The sequence below is a fragment of the Hylobates moloch genome, unplaced genomic scaffold (assembly GCF_009828535.3).
Source record: "Hylobates moloch isolate HMO894 unplaced genomic scaffold, HMol_V3 SCAFFOLD_9, whole genome shotgun sequence".
NCBI lineage: Eukaryota > Metazoa > Chordata > Mammalia > Primates > Hylobatidae > Hylobates > Hylobates moloch.
In genome coordinates, this window is record NW_026652284.1 from 37914484 (window position 1) to 37928615 (window position 14132).

General features: G+C 37.0%; 1 protein-coding gene across 5 annotated transcripts in view; it reads right to left on the minus strand.

The window, feature by feature from the left end:
• The window catches only part of NKAIN3 (sodium/potassium transporting ATPase interacting 3), a 706346-nt gene that overhangs the window by 675078 nt on the left and 17136 nt on the right, over nt 1-14132 (minus strand). The window lies entirely within an intron of this gene.

Consider the following 14132-nt stretch of genomic DNA (forward strand, 5'->3'; position numbering starts at 1 on the left):
TTTTCAAAAGATCAACAAAATTGATAGACCACTAGCAAGACTAATAAAGAAGAAAAGATAGAAGAATCAAATAGATGCAATAAAAAATGATAAAGGTGGATATTACCACCAATCCCACGGAACTACAAAAACCATCAGAGAATACTATAAACATGTGTATGCAGATACACTAGAAAATGTAGAAGAAATTGATAAATTCCTGGGCACATACGCCCTCCCAAGACTAAACCAGGAAGAAGTTAAATCCCTGAATAGACCAACAACAGGTTCTGAAATTGAGGCAACAATTAATAGCCTACCAACCAAAAAAAGTCCAGGACCAGACGGATTCACAGCCGAATTCTACCAGAGGTACAAGGAGGAGCTGGTACCATTCCTTCTGAAACTATTCCAATCAATAGAAAAAGAGGGAATCCTCCCTAACTCATTTTATGAGGCCAGCATCATCCTGATACCAAAGCCTGGCAGAGACATAACAAAAAAAGAGAATTTTAGACCAATGTCCCTGATGAACATTGATGCAAAAATCCTCGATAAAATACTGGCAAACCGAATCCAGCAGCACATCAAAAAGCTTATCCACCATGATCAAGTGGGCTTTATCCCTGGGATGCAAGGCTGGTTCAACATATACAAATCAATAAATGTAATCCAGCATATAAACAGAACCAAAGACAAAAACCACATGATTATCTCAATAGATGCAGGAAAGGCCTTTGACAAAATTCAACAGCTCTTCATGCTGAAGACTCCCAACAAATTAGGTATCGCTGAGACATATCTCAAAATAATAAGAGCTATTTATGACAAACCCACAGCCAATATCATACTGAATGGGCCAAAACTGGAAGCATTCCCTTTGAAAACTGGCACAAGACAGGGATGCCCTCTCTCACCACTCCTATTCAACATAGTGTTGGACATTCTGGCCAGGGCAGTCAGGCAGGAGAAAGAAATAAAGAGTATTCAATTAGGAAGAGAGGAAGTCAAATTGTCCCTGCTTGCAGATGACATGATTGTATATTTAGAAAACCCCATCGTCTCAGCCCAAAATCTCCTTAAGCTGATAAGCAACTTCAGCAAAGTCTCAGGATACAAAATCAATGTACAAAAATCACAAGCATTCTTACACGCCAATAGCAGACAAACAGAGAGCCAAATCGTGAGTGAACTCCCATTCACAATTGCTTCAAAGAGAATAAAATACCTAGGAATCCAACTTACAAGGGATGTGAAGGACCTCTTCAAGGAGAACTACAAACCACTGCTCCACGAAATAAAACAGGGCACAAGCAAATGGAAGAACATTCCATGCTCATGGGTAGGAAGAATCAATATCGTGAAAATGGTCATACTGCCCAAGGTAATTTGTAGATTCAATGCCATCCCCATCAAGCTACCAATGACTTTCTTCACAAAATTGGAAAAAACTACTTTAAAGTTCATATGGAATCAAAAAAAGAGCCCACATTGCCAAGACAATCCTAAGCCAAAAGAACAAAGCTGGAGGCATCACGCTACCTGACTTCAAACTATACTACAAGGCTACAGTAACCAAAACAGCATGGTACTGGTACCAAAACACAGATATACACCAATGGAACAGAACAGAGCTCTCAGAAATAATACCACATATCTACAGCCATCAGATCTTTGACAAACCTGACAAAAACAAGCAATGGAGAAAGGATTCCCTATTTAATAAATGGTGCTGGGAAAACTGGCTAGCCATATGTAGAAAGCTGAAACTGGATCCCTTCGTTACATCTTATACAAAAATTAATTCAAGATGGATTAAACCCTTAAATGTTAGACCTAAAACCATAAAAACCCTAGAGGAAAGCCTAGGCAATACCATTCAGGACACAGGCATGGCCAAGAACTTCATGTCTAAAACACCAAAAGCAATGGCAACAAAAATCCAAAATTGACAAATGGGATCTATTGAAACTAAAGAGCTTCTGCACAGCAAAAGAAACTACCATCAGAGTGAACAGGCAACCTACAGAATGGGAGAAAATTTTTGCAACCTACCCATCTGACAAAGGGCTAATATCCAGAATCTACAAAGAACTCAAACAAATTTATAAGAAAAAAATAACCCCATCAAAAGTGGGCAAAGGATATGAACAGACACTTCTCAAAAGAAGACATTTATGCAGCCAACAGACACATAAAAAAATGCTCATCATCACTGTCCATCAGAGAAATTCAAATCAAAACCACAATGAGATACCATCTCACACCAGTTAGAATGGCAATCATTAAAAAGTCAGAAAACAACAGGTGCTGGGGAGGATGTGGAGAAACAGGAATGCTTTTACACTGTTGGTGGGACTGTAAATTGGTTCAACCATTGTGGAAGACAGTGTGGCGATTCCTTAAGGATCTAGAACTAGAAATACCATTTGACCCACCCATCCCATTACTGGGTATACACCCAAAGTATTATAAATCATACTGCTATAAAGACACATGCATATGTATGTTTATTGCAACATGTACCCTAGAACTTAAAGTATATATATATATAAAAAAAAAAACTAGCAGTAGGATCTCTGGGTCCTGTCAGGCATGGTGTTATGCTTTGTACAGTGGGTCTACTTTGCTTCATTCCTTAGTTCTAGCATGTGACCCTTATTCTAGGGTATGATGACTTACTCCTTGGCATGACCCTTACGGTACTAACTGCCTTAGGACTTCTCAGGGAGCCCTCTTCACTCTACATGACCTAAGTCTCTTTAGCTCTCCATCCTGCAGCAGCTTTTCTAGGAGATGCTCCACAGAGTCTCAATCCAGGCATGTGTGGCGGCCCAGGCCATAGGCAACGTCTTGAGACAGAACCACATCAACACCTTGTTCCTCTCTATGTAGCTTTCTTTTACTTGCTCTGCATGTCTCCGTGCTGATCTCCAATACCTGCCTTGTCATGTTAGCAAGACTGCTGTACTCCGGTTAGGCTCCAGGTTCTTGCTCTACACTGGAAAAGCACCTTAAAGGTAAAGTCTCCTTTATCTCAAGATCATAGTCCCACATTACATGTTGTGCAGTGCCTGAAAACCACTGCGTCATCTATTTTATCCAGTGATAAAGCTATTACCCTCAAAGGAGTAGATTCAAAACCACCGACTTCATCCTTGCCAGAAGCAGAAGTCCTCAGAAAATTAAAAGTGGATTTTAAAAGTAAGTAAAGTGAACTTTATTCGAGGCCATATCCAAAGTCCATCTGAACTTACCTTAACCTTTTTCACAAGAGAAATTTTAAATCCCCCTTTTTAGGATTTCTTACTAGAAAAACAGCTTAGCTTAAGTGAATTACTTAACTTTAGAGGTGACTATATATTAGACAGTTTCAGAGAAGATGATAAATTTTCATACCACACAAGCTATGTCGTATAAAGGATAATGGCTCACCTTTCTTACGCATGAGACGTCAGTCACCACCAAAGCCCAAAGAAGGAGGGTTTGCAACACTGGGCAATTCAGAGGGATTAGGAGTGGGAGACAGTCATTACCAGCTATCAATAAATCCTGTCCACCTACACCCCTACACATCCCCACAATTCTACCTAGGTCTAAGTTTAATAATGAAAAAAGCCAGATGCTTAAAAATACAAACTGCTTTCTGTTCAATTATAAAACAGTAATCATGCAGATTACAAAAAAATACCCTAGGAAAAAATGTATCCTACTTATATAATTTCCTACCCAATAACTCTTTTCACAGATTCATTAAAAATGCAGCTGAAATATGCTTGTTCTGTAATAACAAATTTTTATTAATTTCAATAGTATTTATCCTGGACTTTCAAAAATAGTTTTTAAACATTTTCTGAAAAACGCTTTCCATATGCATCATTATTAAATTTGAAATCCAGTGATTAATAAAATTGAACTATTATTAACAATTAATTAAAATTATAATGCCAAAAAATTACAGAAGTCAAAAGTCAAAAGTTTAGAATCTCATATGGTAAAAGTATAGAGTTCTAGGAAAAATTAAATATAGAAAAATAATGAAAACATGCATTTTATTCACCGTTGAAAATAAAGCAGAGAAATCACAGTTGTATTCTAAAAAGAGTCCAAATAATTATTTTAATGCAATGTTTGACTTAAACAAAACTATTTCTACCAAAAAATGTATTGACAATTATCTTCTCATTAATTTAGCAAAGCATGACTGCTAGTAATTACAAATTCCTGGCCTTTACATTTAACCTTTCATAACACTCTCTTGAACATTACTTTTTTCTATCTTGAAAAAGATAGATAAATTAATAAATTGGGAAATTTGCCAATCTAATTTTAAAGTGACTTTAATAGATAAAATCGAATATGTAGGTACATTCAAAATCCACATGAAGCATGTGTGTACTTAATAGAACATCATCTCTCATTTTCATAACTGCTCATTAGTATAGAGCTTGAGATCATCAGCAGCACAATAATTGATCTATATCTAGATTTCTTTTCTTATATCCAGTGCTGCCATCAAGCAATGGAGTGTCTTGTCACTACTCTGAAATATTTCTCCTCCATTGCTAATGAAAAAAGTCAAAATCAGGCCAGGCGCGGTGGCTCACTCCTGTAATCCCAGCAATTTGGGAGGCTAAGGCAGGCGGATCACTTGAGGTAACGAGTTCGACACAAGCCTAGCCAATATGGCGAAATCTCATCTCTACTAAAAATATAAAAATTAGCTGGGTGTGGTGACACAGGCCTGTAATCCCAGCTACTAAGGAGGCTGAGGCAAAAGAATCGCGTGAACCCAGGAGGCAGAGGTTGCAGTGAGCTGAGATCGCGCCACCACACTCCAGCCTGGGTGACAAAGGGAGACTCTGTCTCGAAAAATAAAAGAAAAAAGTCAAAATCAGAACTGACATAGTAGACCGATAGAATAACTTACCATGCTCTCAGATTTAATATTTTTTGTACATTTCCAACCTTTTGGGTATTATTAAACCAAAAAAAGATACCCTGAGTTTCTACACAGCTGTTACAGCATAAGTTTATTTCTTAAGCATCTAAAAAAGCATGGGATATTCCAAGAAGAAAATGAATGGTAAGCATCAAATTTAGAAGAGTTGATACTATTCAATATATTATCTCCATTTCAATATCAAAATAATTTAAAGACTCACATTATGGTAATATACAAATAATTTGCTGATATATATAATATTAGCATTTAAAAACTGTAATATGCCAAATGTGATTCATTGCACTAAGCTAAATAAGCTTTTAAATGTAAATTTCATAGGATTCTTCTACTCCTTTAACCTAAGAACATTTAGCTATGTTTCACACACTTAAATTTATTCTTAGTTGGTCATAAAAGCTGGTCTTTAAACTAGAAAAGGAAGAATTTGTATGATTACAAAAAAGAATTTGAAGTAAGTCTATTAATACGGAAGCAATCAGCTTAATAGGCTCATAATGTGGGGGACATGACAGAGAAAATTCGGAATTACAAAATGTCTTTCTCCACTTTTTCTAATCAAAACGGAACATCAAATAACAAATACCTTAAAAGGAAATTGAACTTAAGAAATCAAGAAAATGTAAAGCAACCAGAGACCTTCCCCAATGCCTTAGATGCATTCAAGTCTGAGGACCATCTGCATTTTATCATAGTGCAGAATCCCAAAGAGTTACATTATCACAGCTGACTCACAGGGATCATAGATCATAGACTGCACCCAACTTCACTGGCGATTAGTGAAGCATATAGTAATAATAGAAACACATGCAGTAACAAAAACACTTGAACTGTCTCTCACAGTCTCCAAAAAAATTGCCTTTTTTCAAATGGGATGCAGTTTGGTTCCAGAATAACAAATGAATGCTCATTATGTGTGTGGTGCAAGCTATCTCAGAAAACAAATAAAAATAAGTTTAAGGCTTCTTAGTTATTTCTCATGCAGATAAAGAGCTCATTGGACTAACTTCCACTCTCCAGCCATATGCATCAAATAAACCCACGAATTCCAGGTTTAGTTATAATAAGTAATTGAGATAGAAAAAGAATACCCAAATAAAAACATTCTTATATTTGAACCTCCTAGGTCATCTTTCTGTTACTAAATCTCCTTGGAATGTTTACAGGGGGCCTGGTGGAGGTCAGCACCTGGCCCAGATCGTCTTCAGGAAGGGAAGGGGGGATTTACATACCACAGTTAACTCCTTCCTTCCCATTAGGGTGCTAATGGACTCATAACTATGATTTCAGAACCATAGTAAGGTGTTTACATGTTCATGCTACAATGGAATGAAAGCCCCATTTGGGTAAACATCTCAAAAGAGGGTACAGGGCTGGGCTGATAAAATTCCCATCTCTTCTAAGCTGACTGCAAAAATACATAAGTAAACAGTTGATTTACTAAAAGCCTGTTATACTTGACCAACATTAGATTTGTTGGTATTAACACTGTGGCACAACAAGAACCTGTCATAGACATGCATCTTGATTTTGGGAAGGAAATGCAGACAAGCACCAGTACTTCTTATAAAGAACAGAAAGAACTGTCTGCTGCATGATAGAAGAATGGTGTAGTTTTATCATTACGGTAACCAAAACATGTTTATCAATTGTATCACTGACCATCTTAAACTGAAAAACTAGTATATAGTATAGGGTCTTTTGAAGGCTTTTTTCTATTCAAGTATTGTTTTTGTTTTGGAATGGAGAAGAACTATTAATACATAAAAGCAAAGAAGTCATGTGTTAGGTGATACAAAGTTGAAAAGCAGTATAATTTTTTTAATTAAATTAAATAACAGAACTCCCACAATTAGAATTCAAGAGGTTCTCAGCTGGTTGGAATGATTGGCTGAAATCAACAAAATAATATGAACAGACATAATTAAAAAGCACTAAATTTCTATTTTAATCTAGTATTTCTTTAAGTATAGAACAAGGATCAGCAAACTATGGCCCAAGAGCCAAATATATCCTACTATCTGTTTCTACAAATAAAGTTTAATTGAAACACAACTACTCCCATGATTTCTGTATTGTCCATGGCTACATGCTACAGCCATGGAATTGAGTAGTTGTGATGGAGACTGAATGACCTTTGGTATCTAAAATATTTGCTATCTGGCCCTTAACCAAGAAAGCTTGCTAATCCCTAGCTCAGAATGATGTATGCTCAGATTGACAACAGTTTATGTGAAGATCTGAAGTTTTAGTTGATAATAAGCTAACAAAAATTAAAAAAAATAATGCCATCTTAGTTTGCAGAACTAAGGAAAAAGAGTAGTTATGACCCCTCGGGCTGTATGTGTCATTTATACCACTTGGCAGGCCATAGTTAGAGGATTGGATGGAGTTCTGAATGCCCCACCCTGACAGGGACAGAGACAACCTGGATAGCGCCCTCAAGAAAGTAACCAGATGGGCAACATGGTTAGTAAATGAGTTGTAGGAATAACCTTAGTAGAAGCTGGCAGGTCTCTATTATTTGAAGGACAAAGCGGGTACTGAGTACAATCTGCAATGTTTTGGCAAAGTAAAAGGAAGTCTTTTTTTAATGTTAAATGTCCAACAGAGTAGCCAATTACTTGAGAAATGAGGACTTTTGTCTTTAACCTTCCTGTCGGAGAACCCAGAGGAAGACTCACTGCTTCTCATTGGGGATATTATTTATTATCATAGGCAAGAATTCCTCGTTGCACAGGACTTCCTGTTCATCAGTGGCATTAGCATTTCAGTGCTTTGGGAACTAAGTAACCACAACACTCATATCCCCCATACTCCCATCACTATGATAACCTACTTGTCTCCACACAGGCTTAAATGTCCTAGGCGAGTAGAAAAGTACGACGCTGTCCTGGGTTAAGAATCAAGTTGGGATGATCTGCTGTATGAATTCCAAAGGAAAATTATTGAATAACTTGAATCTAGGAACCACAATTTCATTCCAAAATTCTATCCACTTATTCCCTCATTTATTCATTTGTACAACAATCCATTTGTACAACAAACAATTGAGCACTTTTCCTGGTAGAATCTGTGGTTCTACTGTTTTATCTGAGGCTGGTTGGAGGGCAGATATTTTTTGTAGGTTAAAGTTACTGCGTCTATAATAGCCGCGTCTCTGTGAACTGTTCCGCTGAGCTACGTAAATCGCACAACGCTTCCACCCAACAATCCTGCCCCTCACCGCAACATGGAGGCAAGCGGCTTCCAGCTCATAACACATCTCTGTGGAGTTTCCCTAAGTGTTGTGGATAATCAAGCTGAGGAACCAAAATATTTCAGCATTCTAGAATGTTCTTTGAAGAATCACTAGAGCTGAAATCAATTCTCTCTTCACTGACAAAAGTGACTGCAGCAGATGATCTCCAAAACATAATTTTTTTAAAACAGGGAAAAAATCCTAAATCCTCTCTAGTGCTATCACAGCAATAGAACTCTTCATATCCTGAAAAAATTAAAACAGCTAACATGGGTCTATTTATTGTTGGTACTCTTTACTATGTGAAACTCTAGCATTATGCTCATTATGTAAGGAAGACATTATATTATTGGTTGGGATACAGTACAATTGAAATTTTCATTTTATTTCATACTACTCTGCAAACTTCCTGATACTACCATTTCAGATATACCTCAGCTCTTAGTTACACCTTGATACTTCCTCCCAGACAAAACACCAAACTGTTCTCAATTCCCAGCTGGAGTCAGTTCCATGTAAAACTTTCTTTTCTAAAATTCCCAATTTGCCGGCCTCCTACAAATCTTGTGCTCAAAGACAACAGTAAGAACAGATAAGTCAAAGAATTTATTGAAATAAAAAACCTCATTTGTGGTCCTATCTTATTGTCATGAACTATTTTGTTGAAAGTTTGGGTCACAGTAAATTTCATCCATGCTGCATTCCAATCTTGGCAGAATGCAGAGCCACTTAGATTTATAATTTGAGTTTTTGACTCTCTATATTATTTCTAACTAAAACTAAAGCAGCCTGTAAAGATGTTAAAATGTATTTTGGATGTTTTTTCTTATGTTTCTTGGTCTATACTGAGAAACGTGATGAGTATGTATGTTCTTATGTGTGACATTTAAAAATATTAGTTATGTTTTCAGTACCAATTTTTAATATTTTCATAAGTTTTCAAATGAACAGGAAGAAAAATTATTTCACAAGACATGCTAAACTTCAATTGAGCCAACCCTTCAATTTTGCTCGTTTTTCACTGGAAGGCATTATGCTAAGTGAAATGAGCTAGGCACAGAAACGCAAATGCCACATGTTCTCACTTACATGTGGAATCTACAATAATTGAACTCAAGGAATCACAGAGTAAAATCCTGGCTACCATGGGTTGGAGATTGGCAGGAGTAATGGGGAGATGATTGTCAAAGGGTATAAAGCCAATTAGAAAGGCAAGATAAGGTGTTTTTTTCTTTGCGATATATTGCACAACATGGTGAACATGGTAAATAATAATGTATTATACATTTCAAAATTGCTGAGAGTAAAAATGTTTTCATCACAAAAAATAAATATTTGAGGTGATATATGTATTAATTCATTTGATTTAATTATTCCACGTAGTTCTCATAAATTATAACTTTTTACTTCATAAATATATACAACTACAATTTTTAAATTTATAGTTTAAAATTTAATTAAAAAAACACATGGCATATGATCTGAAAGTACAAAGCCTGTGATATGGGCTGGGCCCAGGGGCTCATGACTGTAATCCCAGCACTTTGAGAGGCCAAGGAAGGATGACTGCTTGAGCCAAGGAGTTCATGACCAGCCTGGGGAACATGGCAAGATCCTATCTCTACAAAAAAATTTTAAAACTTTGTTGGGTGTGGTCACACATGCCTGTGATACCAGCTACTCGAGAGACTGAGGTGGGAGGATCACTTGAGCCCAGGAGTTCGAGGCTGCAGTGAGCTGTGATCACACGACTGCCCTCCAGTGTTGACAGAGTGAGACCCTCTTTCAAAACAAACAAAAACTCTGCGATCTGAGTTACAAAACAATGGAAAAATAAAATAATAATAATAATAATATGGACCTCCGCATTAGCTAAAGAAAGATAAATTAAGTAAGTTGTTTTCATTGTTCGTACGTTAATGTAAATTACTTTTTTTTCCTTAAAGGAAAGTACATGGAAATTTTTAGACGATAGCTAGACTTATTATACCCCACATTTTGTTTTTATGGCTTCCTATAAAACAGTGAATCTGGTGAAATTATGCATTATATACATGCTGAGGTTTTCCATCCAAAGACAGTGTCAGCAACATTAATGAGAATTATCAAATGCCACACAAGTCAAAGTTGCTGACCTAAAGTAACTCACAATTGAGTATAATTAACAATATAGGACTGTGAAAGGAAAAACATACCTTAAGGTGGATCCACGTAGTTTAATAAGTAATACATTTTCAGAAATATGATAATAAAATCTACGTATATGAGCATTGAAGACGAGTGTCCCCAAGCTTATTTTCATAGCCTTTTAAAATTTGCTATGCACCATGTATTAGCTAGAATAGACTAGCACCTGCAGAAAGGAACATGGTCAAAGATAAATAGGATTGTATACCTAGCTCAGCAGTGGAATAAAAAAAATAATGGACTACTCCAGAGATATATTGTCTACTCTTTCTCAAAAGCAATTTTCTAGGGTATTGGAATATGAGGAACTATAAGATCAAGAAAGAATTCCACAAACTGGGCAATTTTCAGCTTATCAAAGAGCTGTGTTGCAAAGAAGTGTTTGAAAGTTGGTTGGTTGGCACTCTCTGGGGTTAAAAATGGTTTTTGATAGCCCAGGAAAGCCTAGCTAAGCCACAGTGCTATTGATATATAGCATGGCCATAAAGTATTAGTAAGGTTGCAAGTGATACTTATCCACCATGCACAGGGGTTTTACTGAGCAATGTTCTTCTAGATTCCAGAATTACAAAGAATACATCTCCCGCACATTACATCCAAACTCAGGACAACAGCAGGGTCTTGTGACATCTGGAGCAGCAATGACAGGGACAGATGTTGTACAGCAAGATGTATTTCAGACAGCAACAGAGAGGGTCACATTTTAGTGAGCTAAAGGAAAAAGTCCCACGTACCAGAAATGCCATAGCCGTACTTAGAAAGGTTAAGAGAGTTTATGTTGCCTATGTAGAGAGGCCTTTTCTCAAGCCAGTATCCCTGGTCAGGCCTTCCCAGATTTGTAGTATTATGCATATACAGGCTACCCAACCAGCACCATACAAAAATAGCCTTTGTAGCAGTAGAGAGAACCTGGGTGTAGACATTCATGGTGTTAGGTTGGAATCTCAGCTCTGTTTACCAGCCAGCAATGTGACCTTGGGTGAAACACTTAACTTACTGATGTCTCCTTTTCCCTGTCTATACAAGAGGGATAATACTGACTGTGTGGAGGGAAGCTTTACAAAATATGAAGAGTTATGCAGAATACCTAACATAACAGGTATTGCATAAAATGAGCTATTTTTATACCTTCCCACTTATTGAAACATTGCCAGTGGTGATGTCAGTTTCTCATAATTTTAGGTCTTTGGAGAAATTTGCAGAACAGCCATTCTCCAGTCCTTCTTGCTAAGAGATCCCTGACTCTGGTCATGCAGCTAGATGTCTCACCCAGAGGATAGATCACACTGAACATAAGCCATGACCATTTTACAGGGATTGATCCAGGGGAAGACAGGGACCCAATTCTGGCCAATTAGATATGGAAAGACGTATGAACAGTCTTCTAGATATGGACACTCTTTCTCTCCAGACAAAAAGAGAGCTGTGAGAGAGAAGAGGCTGTTCTGCATCTGTCCTTTTCCTTCTCCATTTGAGTATTTCCATGTGAAAGCATGAGGCTTGTAACTGCTGATGGCATATTGTAGCTAAGCTGGAAGACCAAGGGAACCTGAGAAACATCAACTGGGAGCCCTACCACTGTTGAACATTCTTGAATCCCAACCCAGCAACTATTGCTTCCTTGATTTCTTACTATATGAGATGTGTTATTAATAAATACCCATTGTCTATCTAAATCTGTGCTTCTTAAATACCCTGTAGTTAAGAAATTAGATTTTTTAAAATTTTCAATCAGTTGAGGACAAAAACTATTGTAAAATACAGTAAAAACAAATTCCTAGAATAAATGACCAGCCACTGGATGTCATGATACATTAAAATTGCTATAAATGTTTCTAAATGCATGCTCTTAATTACTTGGCTACTTGCAGATCAGAAATAAACAGTTTGTATTCTGACCAACAATCTATGGGACATACTTTCAGTAGCACAAGTTTAAGCAATTTTTTCCTGAATTCTCTGCTTCCTATGACCAAAATCATCCTGATGGTGTAGGAAACATAATAACTCATTTACCAAGAAGTCAGTGAATACCTATTGAACAACTGTTAGGTGTATATCAGGACGCAAGCACTGTGGGGAATACAAAAGCAAGTAAGGCAGAACCCTTTCTATCCTTCAAATAGAAGAAAAATATATATGAATAGTAAAAGGTTAACTAAAAAGTAAAGCAGTGTGGAACATTAGCATGAAATAATAGTGTAGAGAAGACAACCACCTTATAATATTAAAGGTATTAATGTCACATGCTATCTGCCAAGAAAATCATAACAAATAATTAAGGGAAACATAAGAAACTGCGGATATTTAACCTAAAAACACTGAAATTTTACCATGTTTCACTGACTTAGAAATCTATTAAAAAGGAAACAAACTGGCAAGTTTTCTGTGTAAGGAAAAATGTTTTGCAGGAAAATCAAATTGAATGATTTGTTCTATTGCTCCAATTCTGAATCATATCTACATGCTCCAAAATTGTCATTGTGGAACACAATAAGAGAATTCTATTTATATTTTGTTATAACTCAGAAACCACAATTATTATGTTTTTGAAAGTAATATGATATCATGCAAACATGTTTGAAATGTAATTACTGTACTACAGCAATGATGGATGTGATGCAGGGCAGATGCGCCCCATCACTGGGGCTTAGCCTGGGAGGTTTTGGGTTCACCCAGGGAATAATTCAAGGGCAAGCCAGTGGTCTTAGCAACATTTACTGAAGCGGCAATGCACAGCAGCAGCAGAGGTCCTGCTCCTTGCAGAGCAGGGTTACCCCATAGGCAGTGTGCCCAGAGGAGCAGCTCAAAGGCAGTTCTGCAGCCATATTTATACCTGCTTTTAATTATATACAAATTAAAGGGTGGATTGTGCAGACATTTCTAGAAAAGGGGTGGTAACCTTTGAGTTGTCAGGTCACTGCCATAGAAAGGGGAAGTAACTTCTGGGTGTTGCCATGGCAGCAGTAAACTGGCCTGGCACACTGGTGGGCTTGTCTTAGGGAGAGGCACTTCTCCCTCTTCCCTGTTTTAGCCAGTCCTCAACCTTGTCTGGTGTCTGAGCCCTGCCTCCAGAGTCGAGTCCCGCCTCCTGCCTCAAATGGAGCCAACTACAACTATTACATGAGACACATGTTACAATTTCTCAAGATTTCCTTTAAATTACATAGTATGTAAAACTAACTCATGTTACGTTTCCCTCGAATATGTCTTAAATTTTCATAATATCTATTTAAAATAATCTTTTTTCTTTCATATGTGTGTATATTACTAAAAGGGGTTTGACATCATTTAATAAGAAGGCATGCATATGAAGAGAGAAATCTTTATTTATTTTAATATGATAATTCCTACCAAGGTTACATAAATCTCAAACTATTTCATGTTACACTCTAAAGTAGTGGTTTTATGATTGTTTTCAGTAGTATAACTCCTTTCCCAAATTAAGTCTTATTTAGACTCCAGTGTTTTATAAAACATAGAATCTTAATTATTTCACTCAAAATCCTCTGAGCCTTCATTTCCTATGGAGTAAGGCCAGGAGAGAGGTCCAGGGCTCCTTGCTTGGTGTTCCCTTATTTCTCCCCTCTGAGGAGTCCAAGAGGAGACTTTCTAGGACCCAAGGATAGGACAGAGAAGAGTGAACAGAGGGAAACAGTAAGGAGAGAAGGAGGGTGAAGAGACTGAATTCCCTTTAAAGCAAAGGAGAACTCAATTTAAATCAGTTTTGTGGGCCATGGAAAATTCTGAAAAATAGGTCCC